We start from the raw sequence: 6,031 nt of genomic DNA, 5'->3' as shown, positions 1-6,031 counted from the left end.
ACATGCATGATCGTCTGAATTTTAACTTCCAAACAGACCTGTAGAGCTCACAGGTTTCAAAAGGTCTATTAGAAAACGTGACCAAATTTAAGCTTAAAATTGTGATATTTCTGTCAAAATCTCTTTATTCTACATGTCATTTAAAATAAAGCGTTCGCACCGCTCAGTGTGTGGTATCAGAGTGTATGTATGTAAATTCATGCATGTGTTTGTTTGTTTCCAGGCAGGGTGCCAACATTCCAGCCAGGCGTCCACACCAGGAGACAGGATGTCAGGAACACGGTGATGGTGAAGTCATCGTCCTCAGACAGAGAATGAGGCCGTCGGTGCTGTGTGGCACAGGCCGGGCTCACAGCCAGCCATTCTCCACTGGTTGGGGGGCAGAGAGCCAGAGTCAGCCTGAGACACCAGACAGAGGTAAGGAGCTAATGTCAGCCCGACGACCAATGATTGCTCACGCCCAAAAAACAAGAAAAATTAGTAGGAGAGGAGAGGACAGGAGAGGTTGCAAATGCAAATTGTTCAATTTTAGTTCATCATTCATCATACATTCATTATCCTTAACCGCTTATCCGCACTCGGGCCGCGGGGGGCCTGAACCTATGCCAGCTGACATTGGGCGAGAGGCGGGGTACATCCTGGACAGGTCCTCAGACTATCGCAGGGCTGACACATAGAGACAGACAATCACACTCTCATTCACACCTACGGGCAATTTAGAGTCACCAATTAACTGTGGGAGGAAGCCGGAGTACCCGGTGAGAACCCACGCTGACACGGAGAGAACATGCAAACTCCACACGGAAGAGCCACAGGCTGGAGTTGAACTGGCGACCGGCAGCCCGTTCTTCAATATGTACATTTACATTTAGTCATTTAGGGCATATCTCACTGACCATTAGTGAGACTCACCTAAGATTTTGTATGTGGCTTGTGCATGGCACGAAGGTGTGCATCTTCGATTTTGAAGATTGTTGAATTCATTTTTCAAAATATCATTGTTTACGTAGTACTGTTGCGGCATTGCACTGTTTCTGATCGGACGCCTTTTAGGGGAGCTCCGCCCCATTGTGTGATAGGCCTACACCTGGTCAGTAACACAATTCACTCTGGATTTCCACGCCTGACTCATCTCATCTGTAAGTCTATTTAGCCTACCTATCTTTCTGAGTTTTAAAGTGCGCTACAAGGTTCAATTTCCCAATAATATTTGAATAGTTTCCAGCGAATATCAATTTTCAATGTGTATGTGCTGGATGGTGTGTGTACCTTATGAAAAGTAAGTGTTTTATGGAGTTACAGACGTTGAAGTGTGGCATGTAATGTACAAATACATATTTCCTACGGGCACTGCACTAGTCTTTGGAATTTCAACTTTCCAACAGTCCTTGAATGGATCATAGATTTTGAAAGTTTCCATTAGAAAAAGTAACCGAAATGAAGATTAAAATAGTGATATTTTTGTCAGGATAACCTTATTCTACATGTCTCATTTAATACATCAACAAAAATAAAGCATTTGCACTAACCAGATCCTGTTAAAAACATTAAATTCTGCTCCTCAGAGACATGGTGAAGACATGATTGATTCTGCTGAGACCAACGGTCACGTGACAAATATTCACTGAAAATCTGTTTACACAGAGCAGAGAGGAGAGGACAGGAGAGGTTATAAAAATGCAAATAGTTCAATATGTATAGCATGTGGAGACCAAATGTATTTTTCCAATATTCATGACACCACAAAGTCTTTATATAGAATTTATATTTTATTCCAATTTATTTTTAAATTATTTATCAGAGTTGTTTTCTTTGAAGGATCGCCAATATATAAAACGATTTATTGTAGAAAGAAACTGTAAAATCAGGCATTATCATCAACATTTGAACTTTCCAACAGTCCTCGAACGGATCATCAGTTATGAAAGTTTTGTTTATATATAAATTCTATTTTATTCTACAAAAAAAATCAACTTGCATGTATTTCTTTTTATGATTTATGTCATTCTAACGGTGTTATTCTGCACAAAGACATGTTTGAGTTGTTCCCACTTCTAGCCATGATTGTGCTGATTCCAAAGAGCTGCAGGATTGTATATATATATTTTATATATTGCAGTGAAATACAAGACACAAAAAAACACACGCCCTGAAACAGCTTCTTGGGGTTAAAACAGTATCAAAAGTATTATTTTTAATCGTATTTGTGGGGGAAAAAATCAACTAAATGTCTCAGATACACTGCAAAAAAAGCCAACTTGTATTTTTTGGCCTAAAACAGTGATATAAGTTGGTAAAACTTGGAAATATAAATTATTGACATTTAGGGCAATAATGTAAGTTAGCACAACAAAGGAAGCCAGTTGTATGCTCAAAAACAAGTTTGTGAGTTGTTGTTACTTATATCTTTAAGTTGGGGTTCACAACAAGGGACAATAGTTCTGCTAACTCTTATTTCTTTGTTGTGAAATGGGGGAAAGCGGGGAAATTCATTAGCGAAAGCTAGCGCTAACTGATGCTAGTGGCTAACTGGCGCTAGCGGCGCTGCTTGTTACAGCTACAAGAGTAGCCATTAGCGTATCAATGCTAACTCAACATTGTGGTCGCAACATTAGCTGACATTCATAGCAGCGTTACAATCGTGCCAATTTAAAAAGTTAGTAGGCCTACGTGAGTTGAGCAAACTCAAAAACAAAGCTTAAAATATTTAGTTTAATTGTCCAACTTAAAATTCTATCGAAGTTTGTTGCCTTGAAATTTTGAGTTCACCCAACTATTCTTTTTTTGCAGTGTACTAATCTAAAACCATGTCGGAGAATTGTAGTTATTTTCAGTTAGTGTTCAGGTTGCTCTCCGTCAAACACTCACAGAAAAGAAGAAATACTACAATGTCTTCCTTTCTATCCAGCTCTGTTTCCAATTTTCTCTTCTTGTGAAATGATTTGTCCGTATGAATGAAGACGGAGCTCTGTGTCGTGTTTGCGTGAGTGTGTGTGATTTCCTCTTGGCCCGGTCACAGCAGGACTGAAGTCTGCTGGTCTGCTGCTGGGCCGCGGCTCTGTGTCCGCCCCGATGTATGTGTGTGCGTTTTATGAGTGTTTTATGGTGTGTGTGTGTGTGTGTGTGTTTGTGTGGGAAGGCATTGGCAGCCCCACTCCCACACACTTCACTGTCACACCCCCTACCCCTCATATACGTAGTCCACACACAGACAACACACACACACACACACACACACACACACACGGATGGTAAAACAATACATGACATACACGCATCAACACAACAACACAGACACTTTCTGTTACACTTTCCACATTTTTGGCATAAAGTTAAGATTTTTTTTTCCTCATTTCCTTATTCATTTTCTTTTGCTTTTATCCTTTATTGTTTTATTATTATCTTATTTATTACATTTTATATTCTGATATTGTTTTTTATTTTCTAATTTATTTTATTGTCTTCTTATTTTCCTTATTTTCTCTTTTTCTTTTATTTCTTATTTGATTTTAAAAAATAATTTTATCATGAATTTTATTTTGTTATTATTTTCCTATTTTCTTTATTATTATTATTATTATTATATTATTATTTTATTATGTTAATATTCTTTTATTTATTTTATTTTAAATGTTCTTCTTATTTTCCTTATTTCTTATTTATTTTGAAATTCTTAAATTCCTTTTTTTCTTATTTTCTAATTTATTTTATTGTTTATTTTATTTCATTATGTACTTATTTTCCTCATTTTCCTATTCATTTTCTTTTATTATTTTCTTATGATAATATTTGTATTATTTTACTATTCATTTTCTTTTCTTTTGTTTATTATCCTATATGTTTCTTTATTTTCTTTATTCTATTTTATATTCTTATATTATTTTCCTATTGTCTAATGTATTTTATTTTAATATTCCTAATTTCCTATCTTATTATTTTATATTATTTGATTATTTAATTTCTCATCTTATTATTTGTCTTTATTTTCTTGTTTATTTTATGTTACTATTTACCCTCAGACACACGCGCACACACACACATACACACACACACACACACACACACACACACACACACACACACACAGTTGTGTCACTTTAATGTGCATCATCTTTCTGCATGCTTTCCTGACTTTAAATTTGAAACTATATAATGTTCCGGAAATTATCAAGGTCCCTGTTTACGTCCTTCGCTGCTTATATGAGGGTAACCACTTCCTGCTCTGACATTGAAAATTGACATTGGACGTAAATCCATTCCCGCAAAATGGTCGAATATAGACGAGAGTCCGAGGAGACGGAGCTGTATCTCACAGGAAAGACTCTGTGGTGTCAGGATTGTCCTCCAACAAGGGAAACTGATGGACGGGATCAAAAATAAATACGTAAAAAAAAGGCAACAATGACTGAAAATCTAGAGGGAATAAGAAAATAATGAAAAATAGTAAGATGGGAAATAATAACATAAAATAAACAATAAAAAAAAAATTAGACAAATAATAAATAATATAAGAAAATAAGAATAATAAAATAAATTAGAAAATAAGAAAAATAATAAGGAATATATAAATAAGGAAAATAATATAAGGAAATAATAAATTAAATAACAAGAAAAGAAAATGAATAAGAAAACTATTTTAATTAAATTGAAGTTATTTAATTATTTAAATAAAAGAAAAGAAATAAGAAAAGAAAAGAAATGAGGAAATAAACAAAAATAATAAAAAAAAAATATGAAAATGATAAAAATAATAAGATAATAATGAATAAATGAATAAGAAAAAAAATTAATTAATAATATATAAAAAAGGAAAATAATAATTAAAATCCTTACTTTGTGTCAAAAATGTGAAAAGTGAAAAAGAAAGTGTCATAAATAAATATAATAATAAATATTTATGTTTGTGTTGATGTGCGTATCATTGATGTATTGTTTTACTGTGTGTGTGTGTGTGTGTGTGTGTGTGTGTGTGTGTGTGTGTGTGTGTGTGTGTGTGTGTGTGTTGCCCCTCTGGGACTCTGGGACAGAAGAATAGCAGCAGCTCTGCAGTGGTGTGAAACTGAGAAAGTGTTTGCTCTCTGCATCTTCTTCCTGTCCCCTTGTCCCCTCGTCCCCCACACATCCACAACACTTCCTCTCAGCAGGACTCAAGGGAGTTTAAAATGTCTCCATCTGTCCGCCGCTCCGTCACTCTGTCTCCAAAAAGAGAGGCAGCAATTGGGGAAATACTCTTTATTCCCTTTCGAGCAGTGACGGTTCTACACAGGGGCCTACAGGCCTACAGGGGCCACTGCCCCTGTGAAGAAGCCCTTGGCCCCTGCTGTGGCCCCTTTGTCAAATTAATAATAAAATGATCAATTTATAACGATGAACAATTCTTACCTTTTTTTTGTTCAAACAATATCTCATTGTACTGGAAAGTAACCCAGAATGTGTACATTATAAAATAGTTTAATTTTGCAATAAAAGCTTGTGTGTATATATATATATATATATATATATATATATATATATATATAATATCATTCTCACTGTACTACACTTTCAAAATAAAATAAAAATAATTGTGCACAAAAATGAGAAATGTCATTATCTTACAAAAATAATTGTTATTGTTGGTAAGTCTCATTGTTTCAGTCAATGTATTTGTATCATCCAAATATACTTAAATTTGATTTTTTTCAAATAAGCTAAAATAAAGGTTTTGAATGCTTAGATATCATCTTTACCGTTTTTTCAGGTGCCCCTCTGAATTAACACTGGCGTCAAGTTAGTTAGTCAAGACTATCAATCCCACTGTCTGTGTTGGCATCACCATGGCGACGCTGGGAGGCTGATATTACAACTTAAGTTCATATTCAGCAAATAGATAATAAACTTGTTTTAATCTTCTCTTGTAAATCTTGTAAAGCAGGAACAGCTGTTCTGGAGTTGTTGTCCACAATATAAGGGAATACCACATTAAACTATTTCAGCAGATTGAAACATTTTTGCATGATAACTTGCAGAGATTTACACATTTATAGGCTCC

The sequence above is a fragment of the Centropristis striata genome, chromosome 5, assembly GCF_030273125.1.
Source record: "Centropristis striata isolate RG_2023a ecotype Rhode Island chromosome 5, C.striata_1.0, whole genome shotgun sequence".
NCBI lineage: Eukaryota > Metazoa > Chordata > Actinopteri > Perciformes > Serranidae > Centropristis > Centropristis striata.
This window is presented reverse-complemented; position numbering follows the sequence as displayed.